This window comes from Cherax quadricarinatus, chromosome 9 (genome assembly GCF_038502225.1).
Source record: "Cherax quadricarinatus isolate ZL_2023a chromosome 9, ASM3850222v1, whole genome shotgun sequence".
In the NCBI taxonomy this organism is placed as follows: Eukaryota; Metazoa; Arthropoda; class Malacostraca; order Decapoda; family Parastacidae; genus Cherax; species Cherax quadricarinatus.
The window spans coordinates 19,016,698-19,032,940 of record NC_091300.1 but is presented as its reverse complement, the minus strand read 5'-3'; the positions used below and the strand labels follow the sequence as shown (position 1 = coordinate 19,032,940).

General features: G+C 45.2%; 1 protein-coding gene across 3 annotated transcripts in view; it reads right to left on the bottom strand.

The window, feature by feature from the left end:
* Positions 1 to 14,207, bottom strand: part of LOC128686100 (solute carrier family 12 member 8) — a 110,411-nt gene extending 96,204 nt beyond the window's left edge. For all 3 annotated transcript variants that reach the window (XM_053772768.2, XM_053772769.2, XM_053772770.2), the window contains exon 1: positions 14,089 to 14,207. The gene's annotated coding sequence lies outside the window, so the exon portion shown is untranslated. The remainder of the gene's footprint in view (positions 1 to 14,088) is intronic.
* Positions 14,208 to 16,243: the final 2,036 nt, after the last annotated feature.

Below are 16,243 nucleotides of genomic sequence, written 5' to 3'. Positions count from 1 at the left end.
TGATGAAGACCAGGGAAGTTGAGAGGGGTGTTGGTGAAGACCAGGGAGGTTGAGAGGGGTGTTAGTGATGACCAGAGAGGTTGCGAGGGGTGTTGTTGAAGACCAGAGAGGTTGAGAGGGGTGTTAGTGATGACCAGGGAGGTTGAGAGGGGTGTTAATGATGACCAGGGAGGTTGAGAGGGGTGTTAGTGATGACCAGGGAGGTTGAGAGGGGTGTTGGTGATGACCAGGGAGGTTGAGAGGGGTGTTGGCGAAGACCAGGGAGGTTGAGAGGGGTGTTAGTGATGACCAGGGAGGTTGAGAGGGGTGTTGGTGATGACCAGGGAGGTTGAGAGGGGTGTTGGTGAAGACCACGGAGGTTGAGAGGGGTGTTCGTGAAGACCAGGGAGGTTGAGAGGGGTGTTCGTGAAAACCAGGGAGGTTGAGAAGAGTGTTGGTGAAGACCAGGGAGGTTGAGAGGGGTGTTAATGAAGACCAGGGAGGTTGAGAGGAGTGTTGGTAAAGACCAGGGAGGTTGAGAGGGGTGTTGGTGAAGACCAGAGAGGTTGAGAGGGGTGTTGGTGAAGACCAGGGAGGTTGAGAAAGGTGTTGGTGAAGACCACGGAGGTTGAGAGGGGTGTTGGTGAAGACCAGAGAGGTTGAGAGGGGTGTTGGTGAAGACCAGGGAGGTTGAGAGAGGTGTTGTTGAAGAACAGGGAGGTTGAGAGGGGTGTTAGTGATGACCAGGGAAGTTGAGAGGGGTGTTGGTGAAGACCAGGGAGGTTGAGAGGGGTGTTGGTGAAGACCAGGGAGGTTGAGAGGGGTGTTGTTGAAGACCAGGGAGGTTGAGAGGGGTGTTGATGAAGACCAGGGAGGTTAAGAGGGGTGTTGATGAAGACCAAGGAGGTTGAGAGAGGTGTTGTTGAAGACCAGGGATGTTGAAAGGGGTGTTAGTGATGACCAGGGAAGTTGAGAGGGGTGTTGGTGAAGATCAGGGAGGTTGAGAGGGGTGTTGGTGAAGACCAGGGAGGTTGAGAGGGGTGTTGTTGAAGACCAGGGAGGTTGAGAGGGGTGTTGATGAAGACCAGGGAGGTTAAGAGGGATGTTAATGAAGACCAAGGAGGTTGAGAGGGGTGTTGGTGAAGACCAGGGATGTTGAGAGGGGTGTTGGTGAAGACCAGGGAGGTTGAGAGGGGTGTTGATGAAGACCAGTGAGGTTGAGAGGGGTGTTGGTGAAGACCAGGGAGGTTGAGAGGGGTGTTGGTGAAGACCAGGGAGGTTGAGAGGGGTGTTGATGAAGACCAGGGAGGTTAAGAGGGGTGTTGATGAAGACCATGGAGGTTGAGAGAGGTGTTGTTGAAGACCAGGGAGGTTGAGAGGGGTGTTAGTGATGACCAGGGAAGTTGAGAGGGGTGTTGGTGAAGACCAGGGAGGTTGAGAGGGGTGTTGGTGAAGACCAGAGAGGTTGAGAGGGGTGTTGTTGAAGACCAGGGAGGTTGAGAGGGGTGTTGATGAAGACCAGGGAGGTTAAGAGGGGTGTTGATGAAGACCAAGGAGGTTGAGAGGGGTGTTGTTGAAGACCAGGGAGGTTGAGAGGGGTGTTAGTGATAACCAGGGAGGTTGAGAGGGGTGTTAGTGATGACCAGGGAGGTTCAGAGGAGTGTTAGTGATGACCAGGGAGGTTGAGAGGGGTGTTGGTGATGACCAGGGAGGTTGAGAGGGGTGTTAGTGATGACCAGGGAGGTTGAGAGGGGTGTTGGTGATGACCAGGGAGGTTGAGAGGGGTGTTAGTGATGACCAGGGAGGTTGAGAGGGGTGTTGGTGATGGCCAGGGAGTTTGAGAAGGGTGTTGTTGAAGACCAGGGAGGTTGAGAGGGGTGCTAGTGATAACCAGGGAGGTTGAAAGGGGTGTTAGTGATGACTAGGGAGGTTGAGAGGGGTGTTTGTGATGACCAGGGAGGTTGAGAGGAGTGTTGGTGAAGACCAGGGAGGTTGAGTGGAGTGTTGGTGAAGACCAGGGAGGTTGAGAGAGGTGTTAATGAAGACCAGGGAGGTTGAGAGGAGTGTTGGTGAAGACCAGGGAGGTTGAGAGGGGTGTTGGTGAAGACCAGGGAGGTTGAGAGGAGTGTTAGTGATGACCAGGGAGGTTGAGAGGGGTGTTAGTGATGCCCTGGGAGGTTGAGAGGGGTGTTAGTGATGACCAGGGAGGTTGAGAGGAGTGTTAGTGATGACCAGGGAGGTTGAGAGGGGTGTTGGTGAAGACCAGGGAGGTTGGAAGGGTGTTGGTGAAGACCAGGGAGGTTGAAAGGGGTGTTAGTGATGACCCGGGAGGTTGAGAGGAGTGTTAGTGATGACCAGGGAGATTGAGAGGGGTGTTGATGAAGACCAGGGAGGTTGGAAGGGTGTTGGTGAAGACAAGGGAGGTTGAGAGGGTGATGACCAGGGAGATTGACTGGGGTGTTGGTGAGGACCAGGGAGGTTGAAAGGGGTGTTAGTGATGACTAGGGAGGTTGAGAGGGGTGTTTGTGATGACCAGGGAGGTTGAGAGGAGTGTTAGTGATGACCAGGGAGGTTGAGAGGGGTGTTGGTGAAGACCAGGGAGGTTCGAAGGGTGTTGGTGAAGACCAGGGAGGTTGAGAGGGGTGTTAGTGATGACCCGGGAGGTTGAGAGGAGTGTTAGTGATGACCAGGGAGATTGAGAGGGGTGTTGATGAAGACCAGGGAGGTTGGAAGGGTGTTGGTGAAGACAAGGGAGGTTGAGAGGGGTGTTAGTGATGACCCGGGAGGTTGAGAGGGGTGTTGGTGAAGACCAGGGAGGTTGAGAGGGGTGTTAGTGGTGACCAGGGAGGTTGAGAGGGTTGTTGGTGATGACCAGGGAGGTTGAGAGGGGTGTTAGTGATGACCAGGGAGGTTGAGAGGGGTGTTAGTGATGACCTGGGAGGTTGAGAGGGGTGTTGGTGATGGCCAGGGAGTTTGAGAAGGGTGTTGTTGAAGACCAGGGAGGTTGAGAGGGGTGCTAGTGATAACCAGGGAGGTTGAAAGGGGTGTTAGTGATGACTAGGGAGGTTGAGAGGGGTGTTTGTGATGACCAGGGAGGTTGAGAGGAGTGTTAGTGATGACCAGGGAGGTTGAGAGGGGTGTTGGTGAAGACCTGGGAGGTTGAGAGGGGTGTTAGTGATGACCAGGGAGGTTGAGAGGGGTGTTGGTGATGACCAGGGAGGTTGAGAGGGGTGTTAGTGATGACCAGGGAGGTTGAGAGGGGTGTTGGTGATGGCCAGGGAGTTTGAGAAGGGTGTTGTTGAAGACCAGGGAGGTTGAGAGGGGTGCTAGTGATAACCAGGGAGGTTGAAAGGGGTGTTAGTGATGACTAGGGAGGTTGAGAGGGGTGTTAGTGATGACCAGGGAGGTTGAGAGGGGTGTTAGTGAAGACCAGGGAGGTTGAGAGGGGTGTTAGTGATGACCAGGGAGGTTGAGAGGGGTGTTAGTGATGACCAGGAAGGTTGAGAGAGGTGTTAGTGATGACCAGGGAGGTTGAGAGGGGTGTTAGTGATGACCAGGGAGGTTGAGAGGGGTGTTAGTGATGACCAGGAAGGTTGAGAGGGGTGTTAGTGATGACCAGGGAGGTTGAGAGGGGTGTTGGTGATGACCAGGGAGGTTGAGAGGGGTGTTGGTGATGACCAGGGAGGTTGAGAGGGGTGTTAGTGATGCCCAGGGAGGTTGAGAGGGGTGTTAGTGAAGACCCGGGAGGTTGAGAGGAGTGTTAGTGATGACCAGGGAGATTGAGAGGGGTGTTGATGAAGACCAGGGAGGTTGGAAGGGTGTTGGTGAAGACAAGGGAGGTTGAGAGGGTGATGACCAGGGAGATTGAGTGGGGTGTTGGTGAGGACCAGGGAGGTTGAAAGGGGTGTTAGTGATGACTAGGGAGGTTGAGAGGGGTGTTTGTGATGACCAGGGAGGTTGAGAGGAGTGTTAGTGATGACCAGGGAGGTTGAGAGGGGTGTTGGTGAAGACCAGGGAGGTTGGAAGGGTGTTGGTGAAGACCAGGGAGGTTGAGAGGGGTGTTAGTGATGACCCGGGAGGTTGAGAGGAGTGTTAGTGATGACCAGGGAGATTGAGAGGGGTGTTGATGAAGACCAGGGAGGTTGGAAGGGTGTTGGTGAAGACAAGGGAGGTTGAGAGGGGTGTTAGTGATGACCCGGGAGGTTGAGAGGGGTGTTGGTGAAGACCAGGGAGGTTGAGAGGGGTGTTAGTTGTGACCAGGGAGGTTGAGAGGGTTGTTGGTGATGACCAGGGAGGTTGAGAGGGGTGTTAGTGATGACCAGGGAGGTTGAGAGGGGTGTTAGTGATGACCTGGGAGGTTGAGAGGGGTGTTGGTGATGGCCAGGGAGTTTGAGAAGGGTGTTGTTGAAGACCAGGGAGGTTGAGAGGGGTGCTAGTGATAACCAGGGAGGTTGAAAGGGGTGTTAGTGATGACTAGGGAGGTTGAGAGGGGTGTTTGTGATGACCAGGGAGGTTGAGAGGAGTGTTAGTGATGACCAGGGAGGTTGAGAGGGGTGTTGGTGAAGACCTGGGAGGTTGAGAGGGGTGTTAGTGATGACCAGGGAGGTTGAGAGGGGTGTTGGTGATGACCAGGGAGGTTGAGAGGGGTGTTAGTGATGACCAAGGAGGTTGAGAGGGGTGTTGGTGATGGCCAGGGAGTTTGAGAAGGGTGTTGTTGAAGACCAGGGAGGTTGAGAGGGGTGCTAGTGATAACCAGGGAGGTTGAAAGGGGTGTTAGTGATGACTAGGGAGGTTGAGAGGGGTGTTAGTGATGACCAGGGAGGTTGAGAGGGGTGTTAGTGAAGACCAGGGAGGTTGAGAGGGGTGTTAGTGATGACCAGGGAGGTTGAGAGGGGTGTTAGTGATGACCAGGAAGGTTGAGAGAGGTGTTAGTGATGACCAGGGAGGTTGAGAGGGGTGTTAGTGATGACCAGGGAGGTTGAGAGGGGTGTTAGTGATGACCAGGAAGGTTGAGAGGGGTGTTAGTGATGACCAGGGAGGTTGAGAGGGGTGTTGGTGATGACCAGGGAGGTTGAGAGGGGTGTTGGTGATGACCAGGGAGGTTGAGAGGGGTGTTAGTGATGACCAGGGAGTTTGAGAGGGGTGTTAGTGAAGACCAGGGAGGTTGAGAGGGGTGTTAGTGATGACCAGGGAGGTTGAGAGGGGTGTTAGTGAAGACCAGGGAGGTTGAGAGGGGTGTTAGTGATGACCAGGGAGGTTGAGAGGGGTGTTAGTGATGACCAGGAAGGTTGAGAGGGGTGTTAGTGATGACCAGGGAGGTTGAGAGGGGTGTTAGTGATGACCAGGGAGGTAGAGAGGGGTGTTAGTGATGACCAGGAAGGTTGAGAGGGGTGTTGGTGATGACCAGGGAGGTTGAGAGGGGTGTTCTGCAGCTTGAATTCGTTGGTGGCATTAAGTTGCAAGGTTTGTACCTTCTGTATCTGGGCCGACTGCAATGTTGTCTGTGATGTTATCTGTGATGTTGTCTGTGATGTTATCTGTGATGTTGTCTGTGATGTTATCTGTGATGTTGTCTGTCATGTTATCTGCGATGTTGTCTGTAATGTTGCCTGTGATGTTGTCTGTGATGTTATCTGTGATGTTGTCTGTGATGTTATCTGTGATGTTGTCTGTGATGTTGTCTGTGATGTTGTCTGAGATGTTGCCTGTGATGTTGCCTGTGATGTTGTCTGTGATGTTATCTATGATGTTGTCTGTGATGTTGTCTGTGATGTTGTCTGTGATGTTGTCTGTGATGTTGTCTGTGATGTTGTCTGTGATGTTATCTGTGATGTTGTCTGTGTTGTTGTCTGTGATATTGTCTGTGACGTTGTCTGTGATGTTGCCTATGACGTTGTCTGTCATGTTGCCTGTGATGTTATCTGTGATGTTGTCTGTGATGGAGTCTGTCATGTTGCCTGTGATGTTATCTGTGATGTTGTCTGTGATGGAGTCTGTGATGTTGCCTGTGATGTTGTCTGTGATGTTGCTTGTGATGTTGTCTGTGATGTCTGTGATGTTGTCTGTGATGTTGTCTGTGATGTTGTCTGTGATGTTGTCTGTGATGTTGTCTGTGATGTTGCCTGTGATGTTGCCTGTGATGTTGCCTGTGATGTTGTCTGTGATGTTGTCTGTGGTGTTGTCTGTGATGTTGCCTGTGATGTTGTCTGTGATGTGGCCTGTGATGTTGTCTGTGATGTTGCTTATGACGTTGTCTGTGATGTTGCCTATGACGTTGTCTCTGATGTTGTCCTTTATGTTGTCTGTGATGTTGTCTGTGATGTTGCTTGTGATGTTGTCTGTGATGTCTGTGATATTGTCTGTGATGTTGTCTGTGATGTCTGTGATGTTGTCTGTGATGTTGTCTGTGATGTTGTCTGTGATGTTGTCTGTGATGTTGTCTGTGATGTTGCCTGTGATGTTGCCTGTGATGTTGTCTGTGATGTCTGTGGTGTTGTCTGTGATGCTGCCTGTGATGTTGTCTGTGATGTGGCCTGTGATGTTGTCTGTGATGTTGCCTATGACGTTGTCTGTGATGTTGCCTATGACGTTGTCTGTGATGTTGTCCTTTATGTTGTCTGTGATGTTGCCTGTAATGTTGTCTGTGATGTTGCCTGTCATGTTGAATGTGATGTTGTTTGTGATTTTATTCGTAATGTTGTCTGTGATGGTCTCTGTGATGTTGTCTGTGATGTTGTATGTGATGTTGTCTGTGATGTTATGTGTGGTGTTGCCTGTGATGTTTTCTGTGATGTTGTGTGAGATGTTTTCTATAATGTCATCTGTGGTGTTGCCTGTAATGTTGTCTGTGATGTTGTCTGTGATGTTGTCTGTGATGTTTTCTGTGATGTTATCCATGATGTTGTCTGTGATGTTGTCTGTGATGTTGTCTATGATGCTGCCTGTGATGTTGTCTATGATGTTGTCTGTGATGTTGTCTGCGATGTTGTTTGTGATGTTGTATGTGATGTTGTCTGTGATGTTGTCTGTGATGTTGTCTGTGATGTTGTCTGTGATGCTGTCTTTGATGTTGTCTGTGATGCTGTCTGTGATGTTTTCTGTGATGTTGTCTGTGATGTCGTCTGTGATGTTGTTTGTGATGTTGTATGTGATGTTGTCTGTGATGTTGTCTGTGATGTTGTCTGTGATGTTGTCTGTGATGCTGTCTTTGATGTTGTCTGTGATGCTGTCTGTGATGTTTTCTGTGATGTTGTCTGTGATGTTGTCTGTGATGTTGTCTGTGATGTTGTCTGTGATGTTGTCTGTGATGTTATCTGTGATGTTGTATGTGATGTTGTCTATGACGTTGTCTGTGATGTTGCCTATGACGTTGTCTGTGATGTTGTCCTTTATGTTGTCTGTGATGTTGCCTGTAATGTTGTCTGTGATGTTGCCTGTCATGTTGAATGTGATGTTGTTTGTGATTTTATTCGTAATGTTGTCTGTGATGTTCTCTGTGATGTTCTCTGTGATGTTGTCTGTGATGTTATGTGTGGTGTTGCCTGTGATGTTGTGTGAGATGTTTTCTATAATGTCATCTGTGGTATTGCCTGTAATGTTGTCTGTGATGTTGTCTGTGATGTTGTATGTGATGTTTTCTGTGATGTTATCCATGATGTTGTCTGTGATGTTGTCTGTGATGTTGTCTATGATGTTGTCTGTGATGTTGTCTGTAGTGTTGCCTGTAATGTAGCCTGTGATGCTGCCTGTGATGTTGCCTGTGATGTTGTCTGTGATGTTGTCTGTGATGTTGTCTGCGATGTATTTTGTGATGTTGTATGTGATGTTGTCTGTGATGTTGTCTGTGATGTTGTCTGTGATGTTGTTTGTGGTGTTGCCTGTGATGTAGCCTGTCATGTTGCCTGTCATGTTGCCTGTGATGTTATCTGTGATGTTCTCTGGGATGTTGCCTGTCATGTTGTATGTGATGTAGCCTGTGATGTTGCCTGTCATATTGCCTGTCATGTCATCTGTGATGTTGTCTGTCATGTTATATGTGATGTTGTCTGTGATGTTGTCTGTGATGTTGTCCATAATGTTGTCTGTGATGTTGTCTATGATGCTGCTGGTGATGTTGCCTGTGATGTTGTCTGTGATGTTGTCTGTGATGTTGTCCATAATGTTGTCTGTGATGTTGTCTATGATGTTGCTGGTGATGTTGCCTGTGATGTTGTCTGTGATGTTGTCTGTGATGTTGTCTGTGATGCTGTCTGTGATGTTGTCTGTGATGTTGTATGTGATGTTGTCTGTGATGTTATATGTGATGTTGCCTGTGATGTTTTCTGTGATGTTGTCTGAGTTGTTGTCTGTGATGTTGTCAGTGATGTTGTCTATGATGTCTGTAGTGTTGCCTGTAATGAAGCCTGTGATGTTGCTTGTGATGTTGCCTGTGATGTTGTCTGTGATGTTGTCTGTGATGTTGTCTGTGATGTCGTCTGTGATGTTGTTTGTGATGTTGTATGTGATGTTGTCTGTGATGTTGTCTGTGATGTTGTCTGTGATGTTGTCTGTGATGCTGTCTTTGATGTTGTCTGTGATGCTGTCTGTGATGTTTTGTGATGTTGTCTGTGATGTTGTCTGTGATGTTGTCTGTGATGTTGTCTGTGATGTTGTCTGTGATGTTGTATGTGATGTTGTCTATGATGTTGTCTGTGATGTTGTCTGTGATGTTGTCTGTGGTGTTGTTGTGACGTTTTCTGTGATGTTGTCTGTGATGTTGTCTGTGATGTTGTCTGTGATGTTGTCTGTGATGTTTTCTGAGATGTTGTCTGTGATGTTGTCTGTGATGTTGTCTGTGGTGTTGTCTGTGATGTTTTCTGTGATGTTGTCTGTGATGTTGTCTGTGATGTCTGTGATGTTGTCTGTGATGTTGTCTATGATGTTGTCTGTGATGTTGTCTGTGATGTTGTCTGTGATGTTGTCTGTGATGTTGTCTGTGATGTTGTCTGTGATGTTATCTATGATGTTGTCTGTGATGTTGTCTGTGATGTTGTCTGTAGTATTGCCTGTAATGTAGCCTGTGATGTTGCCTGTGATGTCGTCTGTGATGTTGTCTGTGATGTTGTCTGTGATGTTGTTTGTGATGTTGTATGTGATGTTGTCTGTGATGTTGTCTGTGGTGTTGTCTATGATGTTGTCTCTGATGCCGTCTGTGATGTTGTTTGTGATGTTGTTTGTGATGTTGTCTGTGATGTCTGTGATGTTGTCTGTGATGTTTTCTGTGATGTTGTCTGTGATGTTGTCTGTGATGTCTGTGGTGTTGTCTGTGATGTTTTCTGTAATGTTGTCTGTGATGTCGTCTGTGATGTCTGTGATGTTGTCTGCGATGTTGTCTATGATGTTTTCTGTGATGTTGTCTATGATTTTGTCTGTGATGTTGTCTGTGATGTTGTCTGTGATGATGTCTGTGATGTTGTCTGTGATGGTGTCTGTGATGTTGCCTGTGATGTTGTCTGTGATGTTGTCTGTGATGTTGTCTGTGATGTTGTCTGTGATGTTGTCTGTGATGGTGTCTGTGATGTTGTCTGTGATGGTGTCTGTGATGTTGCCTGTGATGTTGTCTGTGATGTTGTCTGTGATGTTGTCTGTGATGTTGTCTGTGATGTTGTCTGTGATGGTGTCTGTGATGTTGCCTGTGATGTTGTCTGTGATGTTGTCTGTGATGTTGTCTGTGATGTTGTCTGTGATGTTGCCTGTGATAGGTGCACTCCCTTGGATCAAGAGCCCATCACCATCATCAAGGCACCCCTCTTGAGGAAACATAATCCGGCTATTTTATGCCAAATATTACTTTACCTTTTATGAGATTAAAAGTGGCAAGATGGCGCCTACAGCCTCCCAACCTTAACAACATCAACCTTCCTCTATGGAGAATATATCATCATGGAACGTTTCTGTAGTTTGAGTTGAACGGGTTAACGAGTTGATGCTGGTCAGATAAGATCTGAAGTTGTAACCACAACTTTGAGTAAAGTTTATGGAAGAGAGAAGCACTCTACCTAACAATATATTGTTTCTCTTATAAACTTGTACATTATTTAAGGCTTCACTAAACTCCTGAAAACTTAAAACAATATAAAAATACGAAATTTGAATATTTCTTAATTTTATTTTTTACACATTTAAAATTCTTTGCAATTCTTTAAAAATATTTTGTTTTGGCTTTTTAAGAAAATATAATTTAATTTAAACAAATTATAAAATTGGTATATACAAAGTTTACTTTAAATGCAAAAAAAAAAATCATAAAAGATATAAGAGAGGTTAGTGTTTGAAGCCGATATACACAGATGTGGTCATAACTATGACCATAACCGGGAAGCCAGCGGAAGGCCTCGGTCAGATGGCCAAGAGCTCCAACAGTGGGTCATCATTTGACTAAGACCAGCGCCAGGAAACACTTGTCCTGTTTCCTGACGTTACGTTAAAACCAACTTATTTAACTTCAGAATTTACATAAGTCAACACAAAGTTTGAAGTCTATCAGAAAAGGAATTCTCCAGTAATTGCTCTGAACCAACAATTCCGAGTATTTTTTTAACAATTTCATTAAAATTTTAATATTTTTTAGCTACAAATTTTAACTTGGAATGTGGAAAAAATGTTTAATAATGATTAATAAATATGATTAAATTGTACCTAATTAGAGAGATACTACCATTTACTTTATGTAGAATAATTTATCTACTTAATGTTATACAATGTAAGATTATATTCACGTCTTGAATTAATGACTTTAATAATATTAGTAGGAGAGCGTCTCTACATGTTCACCTTGGAGGAATTGTCGCAATTATTGTCTTAATCTTTATTACAATTTTATTTACATTTGAGCTCATATTACACTTGAATTTTGCAGTAGACATGTTTATTGTGATTTAATTTTAGTTTCTCTAAAAGGAAACAGATTCTCAATGAACCTAGGAGTAAAATTGTAATAATTATAGGCAAATGTTAACGCTTGAGAGGCGGTGATGTGAGCCACGACGCTGCCACCTCAACACTGTCTATAAGTAGTGTTGTTTGAAGTCAGATGTTGTTTCCAGTTCATTGGCGGGGTGTAAAAGCCCTGACAGGCCTTTCCTCACTGTCCAACAATTAAATTCTGTATAGACAAGTACCAAGACAAGAAGAATACGCAGCAATTTGTGGATGTCCCAAAACTGAGGCAGCTGAAGCAGTACCATGAGGATGCTAAATTGGATATACCACGATTTCGTCGTCTTAAATTCACCTTTCAGTAAAGTATCTGTGGAAAATTTTGGATTTTCCTAAATTCAGCATGTGTAAATTTGAATAATACAATAATTGTGTAATAAAACATGATGCTGATTTGATCCATTCGAGAATTTCGAGTGAGGGGGTGTAGAAGAGCTGCGGAGTGATGCTGGGAGGGGATGCCATATTGAATTTTATATGGGAACACTTGAGTTAATTGTCCAATGTGATCGGGCGTTCTCGGAGGCCAAAATGGGGCGTTTCGGCCAGAATTTGTAATGGGAACCCATGTTAATGTCCCCTGCTGAAGAATTGGGACAGGAAATTTGCAGGACCTCAAGAACTGTGCGTGAATGGGGGACCATCACTCACAGGGAAGTGCACCATTAGTCCTTGCATTTAGATCACTAGTGTAGGGTCTAGGTGTTAGGCAGGTGTCGTGGTTTGATCCATCTACAGTAATTAAATGGTAAGTGCTAATACCAATTATATTTTGTATACCCAGCAAGACAAATCACATACAGTCCACAACTTTAAAAAGTCAGAGTAGCTGGTTTTAATATTATAATTACCAATTTAATGTCAGGTCTAGTTTTTTTTGTGAGAGTGGTAAGGAGTGGGCATCGAGGGAGTTACAGTTCAGTGACCTGCTGTGACTTAAATCCCACTTACCTCACTCAAATTACTTGCAGGTAATAATTCAGGTAATGCCCTCTAAGTCTCCTGCAGGTGATTTGGTCATATAATATTAATAATAATAATAATAATAATAATAATAATAATAATAATAATAATAATAAAATTTTCAAAAGTATCCTTCTTTATTCAGTGTGTTTCAGTGAAGCAAGATCTTACTCGCTAGGTATAAAGGGTAGATCCTGGGAGGAAACTTCTAGGGAGAACTTCGCCAACCAGAGACGAGCCAAGAGACATAATATACTCTTAACTTTGTAATCTCTGTATGTACATATTCTTTATATCAATTAAGGTTATATGGGCAGATGTTGTTTATCATGTAACATGACTCTCAATCATCCATACATCTGGAGTTTACCTGGAGAGAGTTCCGGGGGTTAACGCCCCCGCGGCCCGGTCTGTGACCAGGCCTCATGGTGGATCAGGGCTTGATCAACCAGGCTGCTACTGCTGGCTGCACGCAATCCAACGTACAAACCACAGCCCGGCTGGTCAGATACCGACTTCAGGTGCTTGTCCAGTGCCTGCTTGAAGACAGCCAGGGGTCTATTGGTAATACCCTTTATGTATGCTGGAAGGCAGTTGAACAGTCTTGGGCCCCTGACACTTATTGTGTTGTCTTTTAACGTGCTAGTGACACCCCTGCTTTTCATTGGAGGAATATTGGATCGTCTACCGAGCCTTTTGCTTTCGTAGTGAGTGATTTTCGTTTGCAAGTTCGGTACTAGTCCCTCTAGGATTTTCCAGGTGTATACAATCATGTATCTCTGCCGCCTGCGTTCCAGGGAGTACAGGTTCAGGAACTTCAAGCGCTCCCAGTAATTGAGGTGTTTTCCCTCAGTTATGCGTGCCGTGAAGGTTCTCTACATTTTCTAGGTCAGCAAAAGGGTTTTATTCATATTTAAGAATATAATCGAGTGTGGACCATCTATATGTAAGTTACTTTGTGATATAAAATAATCATATCACATTTCTATCAATTATCGCGAGTGATTTAACTTTATCGAATATTAATTAATAATTTAATTATCCCTCACAGAATGCATAAGCTTTAACATTCTGAAACCGATAAGACGAAGCATTCTTTAGAAATTGAACGTAAATTAATATTAGTATTTAATAAAACTGGGACTCGTGCAGCAGCCTAATAACAACGCACTACGTATATATATATGTACTCCCTTAATGGGAAACACCAGCCATGAAAATTTGAAGCCAGTCAAAACACTCAGTCTCCAATTATCACATTTAGTATACTGGCAAATTTGTTCACACGCACAAACAAGATATAATGGCTACTGTCCTGAGTGTAAGATATATCAGCCATTAAATACTGAAGCCATTCATAAGAAGACTCGAATATATTTAAGTGATTAAATGTGAATAAAAAATTCACAGTATTTTACATATAAAATTGGCAAATATGCATCTACACACTTGAATATCTCAGCTGTCAGCCGGGCTGTGGCTCGTACGTTGATTTGCGTGCAGCCAGCAATAACAGACTGGTTGATCAGGCTCTGATCCACCAGGAGGCCTGGTCACAGACCGGGCCGCGGGGGCGTTGACCCCCGGAACTCTCTCCAGGTAAACTCTCCAGGTCTCCAGGAATTAAGAGGCGCCTTTTATGAACATTTGAAGCCGAGCAGCCGAAGGTTTTGGAAGTTATCGGAACTATTCCAAAAAGCTGGAAATGGGTTCTACAATTGTGATCATAGGGCAACTACACATGCCAATTATTCCAAGACTCTTGCTCTAGTTACCGTACACCAACATTGTAAACTTTAAGCCGATCGGATGAGACATTCTCGTGTCATGAACGAAATAAAAATAAAAAGTTGGAGGAAGGGACAAAAATTCAGACATCCACTCAGTTTCTCCTTCGTAAATATCTGATAATTATGGCTAAGATGTCTTTTGTTCACGAGATAAAATCAGATACGATTCCTAAAAAACAGGCCGTAAATAGTATTTGATTCCACGTGTATTATTTACTTATGAAGATCAAATACGCATGAGGGAGCCCAAACAGGTGTTGATGAACCATATGGTAGAGAGGGAGGAGGATGTTACTCCACTCACCGTTACTCTCCCTCCATCACATCCTCCTCCTACATACATTACACCTCAAACTAACTGCTACGTCGTCATACTTACCAGAAGATGCAGGTAGCGTAGAACAGTTGAGATCTGGTATAATGAAAGGGAGGAGAGAGACACAGTCACTCTGATGGTCTTGCTGGCACTGTGGGAGGGAGGTAGCAACCCACCTTCCCTACCATTCCCAACCCACCCCAACACCCACCACCCATCCCTTCAACCATCCCTGTGTGCTTGTCCACGGCGCATGCACAAGATACTCCTCCTTCCTGCCTTCCCCCGCTGCTGCTGCTGCTACTTTGCTTGCTATTGCTGTAACTGTTACTTAGGCAACTGTTACTGCTGCTGCTGCTGCTACTGTTATAGTTCGACAGCTGTTAATACTGCTGTTCAGACTGCCGCTGCTACTGTTCTTTAGGTTTCTACTACTGTTGCTTACACTTCTACTGTTATTCAAGCTGCAACTCTTACTTAGACTGATGGGTAAACAATGGGAAAAACCGACGGGTATGAATAAAGACACTGGTAGCAGAGGATCCTTTAAATGCAACGTTTCGATCAAGGTTGGGCTTTATACTTGATAAAGTACAGCCTTGGGCGAAATGTTGCATTACAAGGATCCTCTGTTACTAGTGTCTTTATTCCCACGTAGACTGTTGGTGCTACTGTTGCATAGACTTCATCTGTTATTCAGGTTGCAACTGTTACTGCTGGTGCTACTATTGCTGCTATTGTTACTGTTGGTGCTACTATTGCTGCTATTGTTACTGTTGGTGCTACTATTGCTGCTACTGTTACTGCTGGTGCTACTATTGCTGCTATTGTTACTGTTGGTGCTACTATTGCTGCTACTGTTACTGCTGGTGCTACTATTGCTGCTATTGTTACTGTTGGTGCTACTATTGCTGTTATTGTTACTGTTGGTGCTACTATTGCTGCTATTGTTACTGCTGGTGCTGCTATTGCTGCTACTGTTACTGTTGGTGCTACTGTTACTGTTGCTGCTACTGTTGCTGCTATTATTGCTGCTACTGTTACTTAATGTTGCTCCTGTTGTCGCATATACTTCCACTGTTACTCAGGCTGCTACTGTTACTGTTGGTGCTACTATTGCTGCTACTGTTACGGTTGGTGCTACTATTGCTGCTACTGTTACTGTTGGTGTTACTGTTACTGTTGCTGCTATTATTGCTGCTACTGTTACTTAATGTTGCTGCTATTGTCGCATATACTTCCACTGTTACTCAGGCTGCTACTGTTACTGTTGGTGCTACTATTGCTGCTACTGTTACTGTTGGTGCTACTACTGCTGCTACTGTTACTGTTGCTGTTACTGTTGCTGCTTCTATTTCTGCTACTGTTATTTAATGTTGCTGCTATTGTTGCGTAGACTTTAACTGTTATTCAGGTTCCTACTGTTACTGTTGCTGCTATTGCTACTGTTACTGCTCTTGTTACTGTTGCTGCTACTGTTAGTGTTGCCGCTAAAGTTACTGTTGCTTCTACTGTTGCTGCTTGCTACTGTTACTGTTGCTGCTTCCTACTGTTACTGTTACTGCTCGCTACTGTTACTGTTGCTGCTTGCTACTATTACTGTTGCTGCTTCCTACTCTTACTGTTGTTGCTTGCTACTGTTGTTGCTTGTTACTGTTACTGTTGCTGCTTGCTAGTGTTACTGTTACTGCTTGCTACTGTTACTGTTGCTGCTTGCTAGTGTTACTGTTACTGCTTGCTACTGTTACTGTTGCTGCATGCTACTGTTACTGTTGCTGCTTCTGTTGCTTCTGATGTTGCTCCTTGCTACTGTTACTGTTGCTTCTACTGTTGCTGCTTGAATACTGTTACTGTTCCTGCTAATATTGCTGTTACTGTTACTTAGGCTGATTATGTATGCAAAAGTTACATGTGAGGGTATAATTATTGGTAGTATTAATAATATTCATGGAAAAGCGCTAAATCCGTAGGGTCATCCAGCACCCAAAAGGAGAGCAGCTCAAATTTCTTGGGTCAAGAGCCTTCACCAGCTTCAAGGAATTCCAACTTAAGGGCCTCCAAGTTCACTGGTAACTCTGGTCTCCAGGTTCACTGGTAACTCTGATCTCCAGGTTCACTGGTAACTCTGGCCTCCAGGTTCACTGGTAACTCTGGTCTCCAAGTTCACTGGCAACTCTGATCTCCAGGTTCACTGGCAACTCTGGTCTCCAGGTTCACT